Below are 21,437 nucleotides of genomic sequence, written 5' to 3' on the forward strand. Positions count from 1 at the left end.
GGTGTTTTTAGTTGTTGCTAAGAAATGGTGACTCTGACCAAGGACCTTCTCAGTCTCATGCTCTGACAGGGAGGAGGGGAAGCCGGGAGGAAGCAGAGACAGGACACCTGACCCAAACTAGCCAAAGAGATATTCCATACCACAGCACATCATGTCTAGCATATAAACTGGGGGAGGTTACCCAGAAGGCCCAGATCAATGCTCAGGTCAGTCTGGGTATCCGTTGTTAGATGGTGAGCAGTTGTATTCTCTCCCCTTGTTATATCCCTTATCATTATTATTATTGGTGGTAGCAGTAGCAGTTTTGTGTTATACCTTTGTTACTGGACTGTTGTTTCAACCCATGAGATTTACATTCTTTCAGTTCTCCTCCCCATCCCTCTGGGAGCAGGGGGAGGGAGAAAGCAGGGAGGGAGCAAGTGGCTGCGTGGTTCTGAGTTACCAGCTGGGTTTAAACTACAACAGTTGATTACTGAAATCTTTATGCTTCTGAATATTTTACTTTTTTCATTTTAACTGCCATTTTAACCAGAAAAAAGTCCTGAAAGAAATGAAAAACATAACAATATTTAATCTTAGCATCAATCCCAGAGGAAGTACTTAGGTAATATTAAAAAATCTCATCAGCAACCATTTGATACTGTTACCATAAGCAGCAGCACTACAGGGAAATTAGCAAAATAAACTTCTAGAACTGATGGAAAAATTCAAAGATAAAAGTATGTCTGCTAATGATGAATGAATTAATTCACACTGTATAATCAATGAGGTCATAGTTGCCTCACTTCTCTGTCTCTTGCCATTACCTGATAGGGTAAACTCAGCACTTGGGTGAATTTGCACTGAAATTCATAAGAAATATAGGTTCACTGAGTAAGAAGACAAGTGCACTCAAGCCACATCCAACACAATAGTGTGGATTTAGTATTTAAAATGATGAGCCACAAATACAAAATACAAATCTTAGGTGTAACAGTCAAACTAATTCTCACAAGAATAGAACAGGAATTTTAAAATAGGAAAAAGAAAACTATTTCACCTCTTCAGGCTGATATGGCTACAGGTTTTCTCATGCTTCACTGGGTTGTTCACTAATTAGGTATTAACTATTATGGCTATATTCCCCAATATATGACTCAAAAATGCCAAGTTGCATTTGAGTTCACATCTTGACTTCAACAATCAACTTATCCGGCAAAACCAACTCATTCTAAGGATATGCACAACAAGACAGTCCCAATTACATGCAGGTTTTTGTAACATGTTCACTGTAATTATCTGTAGAAGAAAAACAAACTGCAGCACTAAATCAAGTTATATCCTCAGAGACCTTACCCTTTGTGTAGCTCCACAGAGACTTGTGACACCTGTAAATTGAAATTGCACTATTCAGGATGTAATTATTATTAGCTTGCCTTGAACCCAAAGATGACTATAATGAAAACAGTGTTTCAACAACAGTATAGAAGTGCTTTCATTAACAGCAATTGCACAGCCAGAGACTACACATAGGCATTTAATGTAAGTATATGGAACAAAGTGACTAGGTCACTGCTCTTACTTTCAGTGAGATTGTGGGTCTCCTCCACATCAGGACATTAAAATGAAAGTAGCTCTGATAAGAAACAGAGATTATAGTATATTTTATCTACAGGCTGGGCAGAGACTGGATTGGAGACTGAGGAGAAGTACTTGGGGGTGTTGGTTAATGAAAAGCTCAACATAAGCTGGCAGTGTGTGCTTGCAGCCCAGAAACCAACCATGTCCTGGGCTGCATCACCAGCAGTGTGAGCAGCAGATCAAGGGAGGGGATAAATACTCCATCCCTGGCAGTGTTCAGGGACAGGCTAGGCAGAGCCCTGAGTGACATGGCCTAATTGAGGCATCCCTGCCCATGGCAGGGAGTTGGAACTAGATGATCTTAATGTCCTCTCCAACACTTACCATTCTATGATTCTATGATGAAATTGATGAAAAAGTATAGTAGAAGTAAATACTAAATGCCTATTGCAAAATATTCATTTCACAGTTGCTTGGTGTAACCCTTGTGATAATGTCTCATGCACTAGCATTAAGAGTCCCTATTGTCTCAAAAACTATAGCTCAAATCCGTTGGTAATATGATTTAACACTGGAACGGTAATAGAGGTAAGAAGTATAAAGAGGCCTTCATTTTTAATGTGACTACCTACATGGCAGAAACCTCTTTTTAGTATGTCCAGGGAAAAAGCTGAACATCTGGAATTAATTTAATGAAAATTATTATAGTGTTATTCTTTTTTATTCTCTTCCCTCTCAGAAATATAAGCCTTCATTAATCTTTAATGACCTGTTGTCTCTTACACTAAGGTTTCAGCTAATTGGCAACATCAGTTAAAAAGAAATATCTTTCAGGAAGATGAATGTACGTTTTATTTCAACGTATTTTGAAACTTTAGGGTTCTATGAGGGGGAAAAAAAAGTCTCAAAAATGCTATTCCTTTGAGACCTGTGCTGGCTTATTCATCAAGGAGACAGAAAGGCAATATCATAAAATACCATGCAAGAATGAAGATTGGGTTTTGGCACTTAGATTTGTTATTACAGTAACAGTATTGCGTGTTTTTTTCTTATCTGTACCCAGCATAGCAACTGTCACTAGGCAAGTAAGGAAGAGTCAATTCCGAAGCTGGGTGAACATTGAACAGAGATGCTTTTGCTTTTGGTACACCACAACAAAAGCAAAATTTGTGATACCTGTAGGCCAGGAAAACGTGTGACCCCCATCTTGCCAGCACTCTGGGCATGGCAGTGTCTTGAGCAGCCACCTCTGTCCCTTAGCACCAGGAAACACAACCAAATATATTTATAAATATACAAACATTCCCTGTCTATTAAAGAAGATATTGCTTGTTTGGCTATGATTTTATATGAGATGTAAAAGGCCTGTGCAGAAAAACTTCACAGTTTTAAAGGCTGGCAGTACTGACTGCACTATGAGCAGATATGTAACAAACCAGCAGCAATGTTTGCAGCCTGTGATCAAAAATCAAGCAGCAAGGCAGTTTTATAGGTTCTAGTATATGGGACATTTTCAGGAAACGAGCACACCTGAAGTCTGTATATGCCTGGCATTCAGCACTGGAGGCACCATGGGATGAAGAAGAAATTCGGTAGAAAAGAAAGCTGAAGGAGCGCACTTTTTAAAAAGGAGACACACAGCTCCTAAGCTTTCTTTATTTGTTTATGAACACAATTTTGGGGCTTCACATTTGCTGTCCATAACAAAAAAGGATATCACTGAATCACAGAATGGTTTGGGTTGGATGGGACCTTAAAGCTCATCCAGTTCCAACCCCAGGGCAGGGATACCTTCCACTAGACCAGGTTGCTCAAAGCCCTGTCCAACCTGGCCTTGAACACTGCCAGGGATGGCAAGAACTCATGGCAAAGTGCCCACACTGCTCATCTCCAGAATGCTCTTTCTGGTGGCAGGAAAAATGCCATCTCTTTGTCTTAAAAAGCAAAACCTTACAAAAAGATCCATTACTGTGATATTACAGGTTCTGTCCCCAGTAAAACAATATCTCCTTGGGCATATAAAGGTAACTTTTGAGAATTTCAGCAGTCTAGTAGTAAATTTCAGGAAGATCAAACCACAAATATACCCACCTCGAGGGTTCTTTTTTACTCAATTTCTGCACACGCTAGCATCAAACTGCTGTTTTCCTTGTGCCACTCCTCTGCTGAAACCTATCAGGCCACCTGCACACTGAGGGATAAACAAAGAGCCCTTGTGGGCACCCGGTATATCCCAGGTCTGAACTGGACTCTGTGAGTGCTACTTGTGATACTCTACCATGCAGCTTTTGAACAGGGGGTTAACAACCTTTTTAAAGATTACATAAGCCTTTCTTACTAGCAAGAGGCTTCATGCTATCCATTCTCTTGGGTAAATGCTGACAGATATCTAAAGCTTTGCAGCCTCAGTGCATAAAGAAAACCCCCACAAAATGCCAGTTTTTAACCTCTCTGTGGGTAAATATGGAAATATAAATCTGATCTTCTCAACACCACCATTGTAAAAAAAAAACAGATGAGTTATAGTTTCCTGTTTTCTCTGGCTCTTGACATGTTGAGGATACTGCCACATGGAAGCACGGATGCTGCCATATGGGAGGATGCCAAAGGATGTGTAAACCTGAAAAACAGCACTAACATTTTTATAGCCTGCTGCATCACAGCATATGTATGCCTGTAGTCAAAGGAAAAGTTCTGTCTAGCAGCTAAAGACTTAACAGTAAATGCAATCAGCAGATAAAAAAAAAAATCAATGTTGTGTCATTGAGGAAACTTGCTCTGGACTATAACATAAATCCAGAGCCGTGAGCCCTCTAAAATGATCATCAAATATCAGTGCCCCCCAGTAGGAACCAGGAGGAGTGGGTGAATGAATCCGGCTCCCTCCCACCTCCAGACACAGAAGGAGGTCTATGGCAGATGGGTATCATCTAAAAAAATCTGCAGCTTTTGGACATACTTTGGTAGCACTCTTTTTCCACATTTCTGGTACGGCCTAGCAAATGCAGAAAATATTAAGTTGGAAAAAAGCTTTTTGGAGAATGCTAAAAACTTGGTCTCCATTATGCCTTGGAATGTGGTGTGGTGTTACAGTAGTCAGCAACTGCTGTATCAGGGGTTGCTCTGTAAATATGCTTTATCAGATCTGTGGAGGACTTATTAAAAAGTCTTACCAATAACCCCTTATGCCCCCCTCATAAAATGTACAGAGTTGTGACCAATGATTTGATTAATTCTACTGCGAGAGACACTGAAAAAAAAAAACCCCAACTTTTACTAACTATGTGTATCACAGGAATCTGAGCATCCTGTATATTGTACAGAATACAATTTGTTTGCTTCCTTGCTTGCTTGTTTGTTGTTTGTTTCCTAGGGCAAGACCCATACCATCACTCAGCATAAAATACAAGAAGCCCCAAGGTAAGCTCTAGGTTGCATCCTGTATCCCTAGTGAGACAGATGCATCCTGGCAATACATGAATTTTCCTCAACTCAGTAGCCCTGGGCTACACAAGAAACTCGAAAGAAAACAATGGTTTCCAGGGGCAAGAGAGAAAAATAGATATACATTTTTATTTTTTTTTTAATTAAGAGTGACCAGTGAGAGTGAGCAGCAAGGTGGAATAGGTTATATTAATGAAGGTCAAGGCTTTTATATCACAAAGGCTATAATTTATGTATGCTATAGCTCTTTAAATGTATTAAAGAATATAATTGGAAAAGGAATAAGAATAATAAGATTTGACTATGATTAAACTCAGAGCTCTCCTGACACTGTTTTTGAGGGTTAAATAGAATTGGAGATGTTCAGTACTGCATGAAACCCACTCATTTGCATGGATTTTATGCAGAGTTATTATACATAAGTGAAGAGGGAGAGAGAAAAGGAGTATAATTTCCCTTCACTGAGATGCTTTAAAAACATTGAAGATAAAACTATCTCCTAAAGATCTCTGTATTCTAAGTTGGATATAAAAATGTTTTTCCATGTGAGCATAGAGCTACGTCTGAAGACATTTTGTCATATTGTCAACGTAAGACAACAGAAACATAGTTGATGCTTGCATAAATGTTTACAGAATATCTAAATAGTCTGCCAAGGTTTGAATATAGCGTGGTATTTTCAAAGCATACTTACATATATTCAAAGCACTCTGTACAATAACTGAGATGGTTGGTTTGACCTCCCATACTGATTCATGGCAAGCAGCTCTGAATTCTTCTGTTTTTTCTTGAATCACCATTTTTCTCAGCAAGACTACTCACAGTTATTGTCTCTGTGAATTTTTAGTTTGCATATGAACTCAAGGGCCATCTTTGATACAGAATGTTTTTTCACACATCAAACTTAAGAGATTTGTGGCGGAGGCCATCTTGTTCTATATCTCCTTTGAGCATTTGCCCTACATCTGCTTTGAGAATTCTTCAGCCAATTAATAAAAGCAATTTAAAAAATATTAAGCTATCATAAATAATCCTTCTTTGTGGTTGCTGTTTTCTTTCTTTGCCACAGGTATCGTGATCCCCTGTGTCCACAGATTTTACAAACCTTTTATGCTATATTTTGAGCAATATCTGCATTTCATAAGCAGGTAACTCAACTTTCAAAAAATAAGAAATAGCTATGAAAATTGAAATGTTTATTATAATCGTAAAAATTGACAGTATTTCTTTGTAAACCATTCAAAAGAAGCTAAATCTTACTAACTTCTGTCCTTGTTCTAGCTACTATTTCGTTTACTTCAATATGAAAAATACTGTGCATGTATGGCACTTTTCTGAAGTTTCACTGTAGTCAGTAATGCCATTTTCAGAGGCTGAAGCAAATAAACTTGTGCATGAATGAAACCGGGGCCTGAACAAAGATCAGTTTCTAGGATGTGGTTATGTCCTGCTGTTCCATATGTAGATATTTTCACTGAAGGAAGATGCTTTCCTTCAGTGCCTTCTCAAAAAGTACAGACTCTACGCATGTTAGAAAATGTCAGTCCTGGGAGATATCCTTGGAAATGGGTCTATGCATATCTCATGTCTGCAGGGAAGCCAGGTGGAATTCATGCTGTCTGATCTTTCATACAATTTCTGTAACACATGAAGCCCATACTGTAATACTTCCGTGCTAATAAAAGGCTACTCTTTTTTTTTTTTTTAATTAAAAAGTGCTTCTTCAAAGGTTATTTTGTGGTATGAATTTTGACATTTTTGCAAGAAATTATTAAGGTAAAGGGCTAAGAAGCTTTGGATTTGTAGTTTTACTGCATTCTGGAAAGGTGCTGCAAGGGTACATGGCCAGTAGTGAACATTAAATCATTCTTCTTCATCCTGTAATGTGTACATTGCTTTCTCATAAAACACTGGTGCAGATAATGATGTGATCTTTTATGTTGCTGTAAGCCAAGTCCAGTTTTTAATATTGTTCATATTCTGTGGCAACTACATCACATGTGAAGAGAGACAATTACAGGTATCGTTTTTCTGCTTGATGCATATTTAAAAAAAACAATAATAAAATACACTCAGCAATTTAATAGCTCTATTACTTCGCATTAAAAGTAACAGGCTGCAAAAGTATCGAAGGTGACCTATTCCTTGTGACAATCAGACCCAGTGGCACCATTTACTATAACTGTCTGACATGCTCTGCCAAAGCAAATACGACATTTTTTAAGTCTATGCTACTAACTTGATACATAGCTTCCTAATGACAGTAGAAACTGACAGCTAAGCCTAGGCTTCTATAGACTACAGATGTGAGGAATCCCTAATTACTTGTCAGTCCGGTGTAAGCCCTTAGGTTTCAGTAACCTCGCCTCAGCAGAGGGAACACAGCTCCCACAGTTCAGATGTCATTGTGAATTTGCAATACTAGTGTTCCTATGAGACCCACCACAGAGCAAAACCTTTGAAATTCAATACTATTGTAAAATAAGATGTGTACATCTTACCTATAAGATAGGTGAATATAGACAATAGAAGAATACAAGCAGAAAGAGCAAAGGGAAATCCCGAGAAAATAATAGGTTATCAGTACTCATACTTCAGTGACAGTATCAGCTTGGTGCATCCCCACACTTCAGTTTATACTATCTAGCACCACTGAGCCTCATTATGGACTATACCACGACACTGATATAATTTTTTTATAACCAATTTCCAGCAGTTTTGTGGGGTTTACATTCAAAACAGCTTTCTTGATCCTCTTCAAGCACAGCTCAACAAAGCAGTGTGTTGCCATGCTGCAGTGCAGAGGCTGGTACATCTTGCAGAATATTGCTGCCAACTTGGGTGTGTTGTGAAATCAAGGATTTAATTTGATTGATAAAATGCAGTCTGAACATGTAATAGCTTAATTGCCATTGAATTTTGCCAACATTGTGCCAGACAGATTTTTTTTTCTTTTTCTAAGAGGGATTAGAAGATCAGGCAGCTTTGGATGTGTTTATTCTTAATTCCTCTCCAGTATGAGAGGCAACCTAAGAAATGTGATTTGTAATCTAAAATTAATATAAAAGAAAGAATCAAAAAATCATTGAATGGTTGAGGTTGGAAGGGACCTACAGACTTCACCTCGTCTGAATGTCCTGCTCAAGAAGGGTCATTTACAGACAGTTGCTTGGGAAACTTCTACGCATTAGAAAAAAAAAAAAAAAAATCTGGAATGTGAGCTTTGATATTACTGCTGCCAGCATAATTCTTCCTCTGTCAACTTTCTTTTTCTTAGTTTGGAAATACACTACCTAACAATGGAAAAACATACCAAAACCCCGCTCAAGTTGGATGAAGTGAGGAAGACATTTCATTTTGCAACATTGCTCATGAACCTAAGCCCATAAATGCAATTAAAATCAGTATTTTGTTGAGTGGGTGATAAAGCACATGGACAAACCTGTCCTTTTCCAGAGGCAGAACTGCAGGTACAAGAATTCCAAAAAAAAGAAGCTGCATGTTCTATCTTCACTTCCATTTTCTCTGTATTAATTTTGCTTTTTTGTCGCAATATCATGATCTTTCTGACACCCGTAGAAAAAGTTCAAATTAATTTCCGCTTTTCAAAGGAACAGTCTTGTCTGGATTATAAACATTGTAAAGACATCCAGCCTTTTCTATTTGTTTTACATTATACAAAACCTTTAAAAGCAAAATAAACATATCAGCAGAAAGCTTCAGCATCTTCCAGTGAAGATACTTCAACTTTCCTCCCCCAAATATTTTCAAACAGTTAAACATTGTTTTAATTATTTTGCTAAGATACAAAATGTACCATGGTGTCTTCCTGATTTATTTTTACAGCAGATTTCAATACGAACAAAATAAACACTGATAAGGAAAAAAAAACCACCAAAAAAACCAAACCCAAACCAAACAAATAAAAACCAAAAAGCAAAACACAAAAACCACAAAACCACCTACATCTAAACAAAACAAAACAGAAAGAGTGACAGTTAAGGATCTTTAGAGAGATGCTCCAAGGCGTTAGTGAGGTAGGAGGAAAACCTGGTACCATGGAAACCCAGAAAAGTCAAAATATCCAGAAAAGGAATTTGGCTGCACAGAAGGCAGAAAGCAGGGCAAGGAGTAATAAAAGACACTACTTTTGAGATAAGCTAGGAAGAGGTATGTATGTTTGAGTGATTTCATTTCAGTTATTGGAGAGTTGTGGATATAAGAGACTATTCTAGAATTGGAGCTCAGGACCTTTGTCAGGAAGGATTGCCTCGAAATCAGGCACATCAGACTTTGGGGTTAAGATATGGATTGTTTTGCTTTAAACCTCTGGGACACAATTTTTATGGCTTCCAGATTTTTTGTTAACTAGCTAGAGGAGTGAAAATCTTGGACCCATGGTACGTTGATGCAGAAGAGGAAGCTAAAATAGCCTGAGTCCTTTTCAGCTTCATGGATGGTTATTGTTAGCAGGAAGCCTGGACACCTTTAGCTTTTTTGAAGCTTTTATCTTATTAAAATTCTTTTTTTGTTCAGTATATTTTACTTACAGATATAATGAATATATCTTCTGTGTTAAAACTGCAGAGAACCTCCTCTTCCCACTTTTTAGACATGAGAGATAAGATTTAGTGATCCCCTTCTAGACCTACAGTAGCAAATCATTTCTTGTAAGTGGGGAAGACCTGCAGAGTAATGGAAAGGACCCAGCATCCAACAGCATACACATTTCAGGAGTTTACTTCAAAAATCTAGCCTGTGTACACTCACTGGTGGTTCGACCACAGTGCCCAAGTACAGCACAGTGCTCACTGTACTTCTCGTGTTTAGATCCACCTGAATGAAATTCAACTCCAAGACTGCTCATGACGGTGAGTGATGCTGATGAGTAGATTTGCCTTAAAATCATATTCCTCACCCAAAATAAAGTAGTAAAATATGTACATCTATTGCTGAATTACTTGACTTCCAGAATGACTGGAAGTTACTTGAGACTTCTATCCATTGTATATCCGTGTATTGGATATACGATATTTACATTATCCACATGTAGTGCTACATAATACACGGTTAAGATCCATATATGCAGGTGATCAAAACAGCATGCAACAGAGATTTGTTGATGGAAGATGGACTTTCAGAATCTGAAGTAGAAACAACTAAATTGTTCTAAGATGTCTTTTGTAGAACACAGGTATTTATAACAAACTGAATTATGCTCCAGTAAAATTAAATCTATATATATAAAGGATTTTATTGTTAACATGTAATTATCTTTAAAAGTTTAAATACTTGTGTGAGCTGCTGGGGACATGACTGTTTAACAGATGTAAATTGGCCCTGTTAAAGTGATTGGAAGACCCTAATTCTTACAAATTGAATGAGTATTTTGTTTATTAAGATATTGTGCTTTCCCCAAGAGTAAAGTTAAAACACAGTCTACAAAGGGGCAGAAAGTGACCTTGTTTTCTTATTCATGCTTTGGTCTATGCTTCCTTAGTCTTGTGAAACACAGAACTTTACAGATCCTTTCTCAGTCATCGTCATTCTCTCTCAAATATCTTGCATTTGCTCCATGTTCTTAAATCTTTAGAAGGGAAAGCAGGGAGCACAGACATCCTGCTAAAGGCCTAGACCTCAACTGCATTTTCAAGGCTGTGCACAAGGATCTTACTGATCTTATTTCAAAGTCCATACTTTTGAAGCGTTTAACCACATACTTAAGCACACAGAAGATGCTTACATCTCTCAAAGAATATAAAAATATTGGTAAACATGAAAATAATGTAAATAACAATAGGACTTATTGTGATAAATACATTTTTACAGTTTTTAATTTTTAATAAACATGAAAGACTGGTGTTTTTAATTACGATAAGAGTTTTCTTGATTCCGAGTTATCATGTGTTCTGCCATTGAGAAGATTCTATTAACCGCAATTAACCTTTAATTGATAAGCATAAAGTAGTTGTTAATCTCTACCTATATCCTCATCATTTCCTCACTTTTGCCAGTACATTTTTTGTGGAACTATAGAGGGAATTGACTTGGTGAACTTTATCAGGTGATTAATAAAAGAGGTTATAAATTATGGTCACTGTGAATTTGATTCCCTCATGGTAAATGTTAAATTTCATTTGAAGAGAAGCAGGATTCATGATGAAAGATATTCTTGGTCATAAAAACTCGTATTGTTTTCATCTACTTCATTTATTACTCTAATTGTTTGACCTTAAAGAAAGTACTGAGAATGCATTAGGTTCATCTTACTGTTCATGAGACTTCAGACATATAATGACATATAGCCATTATAAGTAAGTAAGAATATGAAGAAATTTATGAAGTAAAGATTTAATAATACAGACTAGAATAGTGATTTCAGCTGAGAGTCAGCTATGAATAACTAATCCCAGGATCAATCCAGAAATAAAAATGGGGATATTCAGCAGAGTGAGACTAGAGAAATTAGTGAAAAGAGTAATGATTCAGCTGCTATCCACTTCCATTGTAATCAGGGATTCTTGCATAGTTGAAAAAAATTGCGATGTAGAGAGCAGCACAGGAAATTCACAACTCATTGAAGATAGGTCAGAAAGGGATGCAAAAACTCAATCTACTGAGGGTAGAAAATATAAATAGCATGAATAGAAATAGCATTATAGAAAAAAATTAGAAAATTCAGTATAAAACAGATTATAATTAAACAAACTAAATGCACTGAGAAATATAAAAGAACAATGGAATTTACACTCTTGCTGATTTGGTAGCTCTGTGGTATACAGGAACATCTTTTCTGATAAGCTCAATAATTTAATACAGGCAATGACCGACAAAATAGATTAAAAAAAAAAAAAAGAAAGAAAGAAAAAGCAGAGAGAGCAACAGGAGTTCCTATCCCACGAGTCCTTCTGTAAGCAGGAAGAAGTTTCTTCATTTACAGGTGTTCAATGAAGTCCTCCCAGCAAAAAATATCTAACAGGATTTTTTACTTTATTAATTCCCCAGCTGAGCAGCCTAAAAATAAATCTTTTTTTTCTTTTCAAAAATGGAAAATGAAAAAATGAAGCAGATAGAGGAATTCCTAAAAGTCCAATTCCACTGCGTTTACTTGCTTACTTAGAGACAATCTTCTGAAGAAACATGAAGCTAATTCTCTGAATGACATAATCTGTTGCTACCACTCAGTGGTTTGGTTTTTATTTATATGTGCGTGTGTATAGATATGTGCAACCCCTTGCAGTAATTATCAACAAGAATTTATGAGCTGGTGTTTTGAAGAGATACTGGATTTAGTATTTCAGACTGTTTCTGAAATCTATTCACTTCTATCTGCTGCTGCCAACAATTCAATTTTAACTTGTGCTTCCGTTACTTCTCTCAGTATAACTCACTAGTTAAATATGAAAAAAAGGAAAAAAGATAAAAACTAAGCCACAACAACAACAAAACCCTGAACACATCAAATAAACAGAAAAGCAGCAATCCAGATTAAAAAGAAAGCATTTGACAATCAGTTATTTTTAACTTGAATCAGACTGGTAATCTGGTATAGTGTGGCTTCTTAAAGTTGCACCAACATACTGAGGAAGCAAAGAGTGATATGAGAAGGAGATGGGACTTAAATTTGCTTTGCTGCTAGTGACTGGATTTCATTAAATTGCTTATTCAGAAGAAAGTCTTTCATTAACATCCTTCAAAATAGCTGTCATAGTGTTAGTAATACTTCTTTTCTGTAAATTGATTGATGTTACTGTCTGACAGTATAGAAAAATAATTTTATCAGCTCAAATAACATTTGGGTTTTTTTTGTTTAAAGGTAGGGAAAATCACTCAAAGGTACATATAAAAAGGTATCAATTTTAAACCCCTAAAAAAGTAAGCGACCTTCAAACTCACAATCTGTTCCCTAAATCTAAGAAGATTCTAAGAATTCTCAGGCTCTAAATCACAGAAACTATTGGAAGTTTCTTAAAGCTACTGTAAAGGACCCTTAATGCTACTGTTGTGACCACGTCACTATAGCAAACTCACTTCTCAAGTTCTACCGTTTATCCGTAGTTTGGCCAACTGTGTTACAGCTTGGAGTGATCTGAAGGTTTATTCTCCTCTGAATTTTTTATCTGTGTCTTGCTTTCTAAGGATACAGTAGATCATATTTTATGGTCATAATATGTAACATGCTAGGATTATTTTACATATTCCAAACTGAAGGAGAGTAACTACAATATCACTAAATTTACTGACAGGTCTCTTCCTTTTCACATGTGCTATCTTTATATAAGTGTACCTCATCAGTAAATGAGATTTAGTTCCAAAGGTGAATTTAATTCCATAATAGAATTTGTGGCCAGGAGATATTTGCTTGTAAAGTTACTTAACACAGAAGTTCACTAGATGTAGAAATACATGTGAGGATAAGTTAATTACACTAGACAACTAACTTTCTTTTGGAAAATTTAGCTGTTTGTGTTTTAATATTTCTTTAAAATTATAATAGTTGAGAAAATATAAGCATTGGTGGTCAGTGAAGAGTGATGTCCCTCAAGTGTCCCTACTGGGACCAGTATTGTTTAGTATCTTCATCAGTGACATAGACAGTGGGACCAAATGCTCCCTCACAAATTTTATAGACGACACCAAGCTGCATGGTGTGACCTGGTATGCTTGATGGACATGGTGCCATCCAGAAGTACCCAGACAAGCTTAGGGCATGGGCCCATGTGAACTGCATGAAGTTCAACAAGGCCAAGTGCAAGGTCCTGCACCGGGTTAGGGCAATCTCCAATGTCAGTGCACACAGGGGGATGAAAGGACTGAGAGAAACTGTGCAGAAAATTATGTGGTGGCACTGGTGGGTGCCCCAGATCTTTAAGAGGGGTGAATGAAAGAAACTCTGAAGCTTCCCTGATAAAGACAGGAAAAAACTCTCTCTACTGTCCTCATCTCTGCAGAATGTTTCTCGTGAATAAACATTAATTTGGCTAAACTACAAGAGAGTTTACTTTAATTTTAGAAGTTATTAGTTGAACTGGCTGGAAAACAACAGAGATGTAGAAGCAAAGTGATGTTTGAAAACATCTTCAGTTTGCATTAAATTGGGATGTGGGCCTTTTGATGAATATATAAATAAATAAATTCTTAAACCTAATCCTAAATGCCATCCAGAACCGGCAATGAAAGATCATTGAAAACAGACAGTTACATGAAGCGGTTTGACACTTTGGTCATTTCTAAAATAAATACATAAATAAAAAAGAAAAAAGCTGTGTGTGTGCTCTGGGTTCAGCAGTAGCAGTCATTTTTCTCCTCCTTGGTAGCTGGTGCAGTGCAGTGTTTCGACTTTCAGCTCGGGAACAGAGCTGATAACAAGGATGTTTTGGTTTGGCCAAGGACTTCCCCTCTGCCAGGGAGGAGGGGAATCCAGGAGGAAGCAGAGACAGGACACCTGACCCAAGCTAGCCAAAGAGGTATTCCATACCGTCATGCCCAGGGTGTAATGGAGTTAGCCGGAAGGGCTGGTAGACTGCGGGGTTGGATGAGGTATGGGTTGATGCTTGGTCAGGCTGGGGGGGGGCGAGTTATCGGTCGGCTGGTGCTGAGGTGTTGTACTCCCTTCCCTCGTTATTTCCTTTATCATTGTTATTATTGGTGGTAGCAGTAGTGATTTGTGTTATACCTTAGTTACTAAACTGTTCTTATCTCAGCCCGTGGGAGTTGCATTCTTTTCGATTCTCCTCTCCGTCCCTTCAGGAAGAGGGGGAGGAAAAGAAGGGGGGGGAGTGAGTGAACGAGTTACCTGACTGGGTTTAAACCACGACAGTGTGTCATACAGATATTATTATACTTTAATGCATTTTGATTTTATAATTAATTTCCACATTTGTTTCAGTTACTTTCAATTGTGTCACCAGCTGTCTCCCAGTTCCTTCAGACCAGGAACTATTTGTGTTTTATTGCATGTGCGTACATTTAGGTTTTTATGCAAATTATGCTATCATAAACAGTAATGAACTATTTGAAAAATACTAACAGGAAATAAGTCTTTATGGCATAAAAGATGGTGCTTTCTTTTTATCTTACAGCCTTACCAATAAAAAGAGAAGTTTGTTCTATCAACTTTGTGCAATGTTAGGAAGATACATTCTCACATAACCTAACCACGACAGATCTTTTTGGTGCCCAACATGGTGAGGGGCCTGCAGACAGTGTGAGGCCAGTAGCGGCCCCCTGGCACACTGGACCTGGGGTTTCTTGGAGTTGGGTTGCCTAAGAATGCAGCCCAAAACTCACGGTAAACTCCATCTAAGGCTAAATACCGGCACAAGACTGATAGCCAACAAGTACTGTAAGGGAAAGTGGAAAAGAACTGTCGTGGTTTAAACATAGCCAGACAGCTTGTTCATTCACTCCTAGTGAGTGGTGCCAGGCTGGAAGCAGTCGAGGCCCCCTCCCTCCCACCCCCCGGGGCTCTCCCCTTCCCCGCTCCCGGAGGGATGGGGAGGAGAATCAAAAGAATGCAACTCCCACAGGTTGAGACAAGAACAGTCCAGCAACCAATGTACAACAAAAATCACCACCGCTACTACCAACGACAACAATGATAAGAGAAAATAACAAGGGAAGAGAATATGATACCACCCGACGAGAAACGACTCCGACCCAGAAGACCCCGTGTCCTTCCGGGTAACTCCCAGTTACCCCCCACCCCGGGCATGACGTGCTGTGGTATGGAATACCTCTTTGGCTAGCCTGGGTTACGCGCCCCGTCTCTGCTTCCTCATGGCTTCCCCTCCTCCCTGGCAGAGCATGAGCCTCACAAAGTCCTTGGTCAGGGTAAACATTACTTAGCAACAACTAAAAACATTGGTGTTATCAGCACTGTTCCCAGGCTGAAAGTCAAAACACAGCACTGCACCAGCCACCAAGAAGGAGAAAAACTGACTGCTACTGCTAAACCCAGGACAGTTAGGAAGACACATTCTCATATAACCTAATGGGTACATTGCAAATATAGAGTTATGTCTGTTTTATTACACCAGGACAGTGAAAACATTTTTTTCTCTGCAATTCATTAAAATTCTGTTTCCATTGGTGATCCACAGATGATACAAGGAGATGAAAAAACTTATTGTTCATAAATTCATAAATCTTCAATTGAAGATTGCTAAGATGAATATTCTGTTCTGATGAATCATGAAGTAAACATAGTGGACAGTAGCTCCTGCATCCTCATTTGCAAGCTGCTTAGAAGTACTTCTTGGTATACTTCCTCTGTTGAGTCAGAAGTCACTGAAATGTTGTGTTTCTCATTCCCCCTCCTCCCCTAAAATTCATTACTCAATATCCTGAGATTTCCCTCAGATCCATTCATGTAGGATTCCTCATGCTACCGTCTTTCTTCTGTGCTGAAACAGTAAAGGAAGAGTTGTGTCTGCCCTTGCTCTGTGTGTGTGTGTGACCATGCCTGCTGCGAGTGCTCAGCCTCACTGCTGTCTAGATCTTGGGACAGCAGCTTCACATCTGTTGGGCTACTGGATTTAGTAGTCTCCATCATCTGAAGATTGATATTCACTTGTTATTCCCTGGGGAGTAAAAACCTCTAACTTGAGTTGGCTCAGCTGAACTAGCTAAGCACCTGGCCAAGGCAAATTTCTTCCTTCCCAGAAGCTCTGAATCAGTCTTTGATTAACATCCCCAAATTGATTAATTCATGGAGCTCGCATGAAGTGAGTGATGCATTTGTACTACAAATAATAAGGTGGGCTTAAGAGGGAGAAAGGTAGAGGGAAAAGCACGCAGGAAGATCAGAAGAAAGATGGGGAGAGATAAATTTTGTCAGGGAGATGATGTCTGTTCTTTCACATGGTTTTGATAATGATGCTTCATAGCTACTGAAATGCAGATATTGTGGAATGACTGATAAAACAGATATCATATTTATATCTTTGGGATATTGTGTGTCCTCTCAAGTACATGTTAGTTATAATGGGGCTAACGATTAAAACATTAATATACCATGTATTTCCTTTAAAATAAATCAAAGTAATCAAATATAATTAATAACATAATAATTTACAAAAATCCAGCTTTTAAAAAATCCTTTTAAGCAGAAGGTTAATGGGAGTTTTTCCTATTATTTTAATTGGTATAATATCTAGCATACTATAAGGGAAAGCTATTCTCACGCAAGCAGCTACTTGTCTTTCAAATCCAAATTGTGAATCTAAGTTTCCCACTTGCTACCTTGTTCCAACTTACAAGGGAAATAGGTACAAAGTATAATAGAGAGGCCTTTTCTGGGACATTTCTGAGTCTAGCAGAAAACAAATATGCTAAGTCAAAATTTTCAAAACATACATTCTAGTAAGTTTTCTTATAAACGAAATAACTTTTTTTCTTGTAAGTTATCATAGAATAATAGAGTAGATTTATTTTTATTTTTTTTTAGACCTGGTTGGTTGGAAGATACCTGCTTAAAATTTTTATTTATTCTATGCGATGTGTGGCTTGTGACATGGCAATTATGGATGATATGGCAGAAAGGGAAAGAGAGCTCCAGACTATACGTTACAAACGGGACTGAAAAATGTTATCTAAAGAAAGTTGTTAACTGTTCTCCCAGTATTGTTAAATGTGTTGCTAATTATCTTGGGATATTAAATCTTGATGTCTACCAGCTTTTCCCATGAATCTTCACCACTTTAAAACAGCTTTGAGATTCATCACAGAAACTAAAAATAAATGAATAAATAAATAAATACTGTACTATAGCTTTTTGTTAGAATACACTAGTAATTTTGCTCTCAAATGGAATTTAAAATACACCAGCATGATTCTTTATCCCACCCTCTATGGAAGACTCTAATTAAAGATTTTCTTTCCTTGATTTCACATTTGCCTAAGAAGAGAAAACAAATTCTTGCAGTGAACTACACTTGATAAATAATTAACGGAATAAGACCCTCCACAGCAATTAGAATTAACAACATTACGAATGTACCAGAGAGCATATTTTTGGAACTATGTACACGGCCTTGCAAAACATAATGATTTCCATAATACTTTGTGAATGTTGCAACATGTATTATAGGATGTGAATCCATGTAAAGGAAAAAGACACTGTTCACATAGGGATAACAAAAATGTGAAAAGTAGAGCTCATTGGATGTTTGTTTTTTGTGAGTGTTCACAGGAGCCTTGTTGCAACTGGGAGGCCATGCACTTCCCTGCAAGCTCTGCTTGCTTTCAAATGAGCCTCAAGTGTCTGTCCCAACTGAGATACAGCCATGCGGCATCATGCTGTGCCTATGGTCTTTCCATGCCACATATATTTCTATGAGAATTAAGTTTTCTTCTAAATCAAAAGGAGAAGAAAAAATCAGAAGAAAATATTTCCAAAATATTTATAACATATTATAACTCTATGACATAGTAACTCCTTTTTGGTTTTATCTGTAATTTAATAAAACAACATAATTTAGCAAAAAGGATTAAGAGTAAGCAGTGGTTTAGACTGCTCCTCAATGTATGATTTTTATTTTCTCTAGTAACTCATTTTTGACTTGTTTGAAGGAGAGTATTCCAGCTTTTCAAGTGCCATTATAATCCCTGGCAGGCATATGGCTGGTAAGTTTTACACTATTTACAAAAAATATGAGCAGGTTGTCTGCCAGTACTTCAGCATATTCTCACCAAACAACAAAAATGTACAGTTAGAAAACAAGAGACGCCACACAGACAAATTGTCTTTTGTTAGGACTGTATTGTTTGTGTAGTGAAGACATGAGAAATATGCCCAGTGCGCTGTGGGGCTCTAAATGGGGATTTTTCTGATTTATTTTCTCACTGGCTTTGAAGGAACTGTTAAGAGTCACAATGACTTCTCTAGTCATACAGCTGGAGAACAGACTAGTTGTATAAAGACAACGAATAATTTAAATGAGATAAATTTATCTCATACTCATTTGACGAACACAGTCTACTTAGTTTTCATCTGTAGAATTTAGAGAACAAACCCTTGTTTCTTGACTGCTCAAATTTATTTTATCACTAGCAATATACACAAATCCACTGATGGCATAATTCTTTTCTGCCAGAAAAGGTGCTAGCAGAAGCCAAAAGACAAATGAAGTTGAGAGCTTCAAGAGCTGTCAAGAGTACATGGGGAATAGCTCTCTTCCATCAAACACTGGGGGGTTTTAAATACTTATTTTAACCTTTCATCAGAGAAGGAGTCTCACAGATTTTAGTCTAACTACAGCTTTTGTCTATATACTGTTAGCATATCAGTAAAAATTATGAGAAGTATCATTTGTGTATTGGAGTCATGTAGTAGAACTGTTCAGATTCATAACACTCTTATTAACCTAGTCCAGTCATGCTAATAAACTGTGAAAATGTTAAAGGAAAGCAAAACCATTTTTTCCAAAAGGAAATCAAAAGTGCAGGGCAGAAGCCTTTCATTGATCGGTGTTGAACACGGTTACTGAGAAAACAATTACTCCTCGAAAAAGCAAGGGGTCATTTGACATAAAGAAGTGATGGGGAACAAATGCAGGGGAAGTAAAAGATGTAATTGGCAAATGGGACCACTATGTGAAATCATTTAATGTTGTAAATGACTTCGGTAAAATAATTCACTGAATTGGAACCAATGAATGACAATGACAAAGTATGACAGCAGCTTGCACGCATTTTGTCAACTCACTGTCATGCTTATAAACTCCTAAATGAGGAGACTGCAATCTCCACAGTCTCACAGGCAGAAACTGGGAGAAGAAAATTCTGTGTCATCAAATACAAGCGGGAAATACTGTTTTCTTTAGGGTTGAAAGATGTGAATTGGACTGTCAAAGTTCAGGTAAGCTGTCTTCTAGTCAATTAGCAATAAGTTATATTCACTCTTTCCTGCACATGGAATGTGCTTTTAAATTTTAAAAGATTTGTTTAAAAAGAGAGGAAAAAAGTTATTAAAAGATTTTTTTTTCCCATGACAAAGTATGCAGTACATCTGTATAAGATCCTTTCCAGTAGTACCTAGCCTCTAAAAGTTATTTGCTAAATGGGCAATCTTTTCTTAAAGAAGGGCAACAGAAGAGTTGAAACCTTATTCATACTTTCCATAGCTTCCTAAATTCTTTTGTTAGTGTCTGCAGAAAATTAGCAGATAATTTGCAGGTGAATGAATTAAAATTTAAGCCATATGACCATGTTCAGAGCGTTAGAGTTTTTCTGTGTAGGTTCTATAAACTACAAACCATACTCCAAGTCTAATTTTGCAGCTTAGTGAATTTATTTAAAATAAGTATAACAAGGACAACCATGTCCCAGTGGCTATCTAGAAAATGAGACATAAGCCCCTAGGACCTTGATTTGTTACAATGGTCTAAATAAATCCCTAAATTAAGTGGAACACACTATAAAACTATATGAAAGCATACACAGAAAGATATTTTCAATAGATTTCAATATTAATCTGAACTTTATTAGAAAATGAATATAATTTGCTGTATTTTCTGTAGCTACTTTATCTAATTGAATTTACTGGATAGGCTAAGGTGGATGCAAAAGATGCTAATGTTATAAAGTGATCTTGCTGTTAACTATGGATTCTCTGAACTCTGACTCATAAATAACATACATAAATAACAAGCTGAAAAGAAGCAACCACTACAACTACATTTTCATTTTAGCATTTAGAGAGCTATTATAGATGGCCAGATGACTGCAGTTCAGGCACATATTTGATTTCCAGATGTCTGGTTATGAGTCAATTAACCCTGACATAGCCATAAGTTGGTGCTTTTTTCCCCAATAAATCTAAGCAGATATAGTAGACCCAGGGCTACAGCAGGAAAAAGCAGAAAGGTTTGATGACCACAGTGGTGGTTCATCCCGTGAACACCTCAAAATTATACTTATAAATTCATTGGTTTTGAGGAACAAAGCTTCATCTTTTCCAGTCCAGAAAACTTTTAAAGAATGCTAAAAGGCAGAAAAAAAAAAAAAAAATTAACTAATAAACAAACAAAACATAAATGGAAATTTGCAACAGCCTGAAAAATAAGACACTTCTGGAAAATATACTCTGGCTTAGAAGGCTTGGGCCTTTTCATTTGGCTCCAATTGAACTTCCCCCTCATTAAACAATAATCTTTATGGTGAATTTCAATAAAGATGAAAAAGAAAGATTCTGAAAAGAATGCATAAGTAATTCTGGTTGCCTAGCTGTGGCAATGAATTCCTGTTTGTTTTGCCACTGAAGGGTGAATGCAACCCTTTGAGAAAATGGGAATTCATTATTCCAGTGACTGAGAAATGATCCACTTAAAGAACCTAATTGGTTCTACAACAGTGATTTCTTTCAAAGCACCGTTTCCGGAAGAAGCAACAAAAAGAAGACAGCTCTTTGACTAGTACACGGTCTGCAGAGT

This window comes from Pezoporus flaviventris, unplaced genomic scaffold (assembly GCF_033815535.1).
Source record: "Pezoporus flaviventris isolate CSIRO_AGI_PZ_B2104156 unplaced genomic scaffold, CSIRO_AGI_Pfla_v1 ptg000013l, whole genome shotgun sequence".
Classification (NCBI taxonomy): Eukaryota; Metazoa; Chordata; class Aves; order Psittaciformes; family Psittacidae; genus Pezoporus; species Pezoporus flaviventris.